Genomic DNA, 777 nt, shown 5'->3' with positions numbered 1-777 from the left:
AACATGAATTGATGAAGCCTACTTGGATGAGAGGCGAAACGTCTGCTAAGACAAACCAAACAGTCCAGTTGTGATTGATTGAATGCCCTGAGATGACCTTTGTGCTGCACTGAGACAAAATGAAATAAATATTGAAATAATTACTTAAATGTGTCATGAATTATAACTGGAATGAAATACATAAATATGTTATTAAACATGTTAATCATTTATTGAATTGTAAAAGTACGGTACATTTAAATATTTAAGATAATCAATTATGTGGTATGTGGGCTTGTATTAAGCCTCAGGGAGTTGAACGCCTCTGCCTTATACAGTTCCCGGTCACCCTTGGGCAAGGTGTACCACCCTAATGCCCCCCCCCCCCCCCCCCCCATCAGGGTTACGATACCCCCATGAACCAAACTAAAAGAGGATGCGTTACCCGGCCCGGAGGAAGCCTGGGGCCCTCCTCCGGAGCTAGGCCCGGAGGTAGGGCTCGTCAGCAAGCGCCTGGTGGCCGGGCTAGCCACGGAGCCCGGCCGGGCACAGCCCGAAGAAGCTACGTGGACACACCATCTTCTCTGCCACGTGGGCCCACCACCCGCGGTCGGAACCAGTGGGGTCGGGTGCGCTGCCAAGTGGATGGCAGTGAAAGTGGAGGCTCCGGACGGACCAATTCGGGGCAGCAGAGGCTGACTTTCGGGACGTGGAACGTCTCTACGCTGGTGGGGAAGGAGCCTGAGCTGGTGCGAGAGGTTGAGCGCTACCGGTTGGATCTGGTGGGGCTTACCTCTA

The sequence above is a fragment of the Entelurus aequoreus genome, linkage group LG03 (assembly GCF_033978785.1).
Source record: "Entelurus aequoreus isolate RoL-2023_Sb linkage group LG03, RoL_Eaeq_v1.1, whole genome shotgun sequence".
NCBI classification, from domain to species: Eukaryota; Metazoa; Chordata; class Actinopteri; order Syngnathiformes; family Syngnathidae; genus Entelurus; species Entelurus aequoreus.
The sequence above is the reverse complement of the archived record's forward strand: the minus strand, read 5'-3'. Positions refer to the sequence as shown.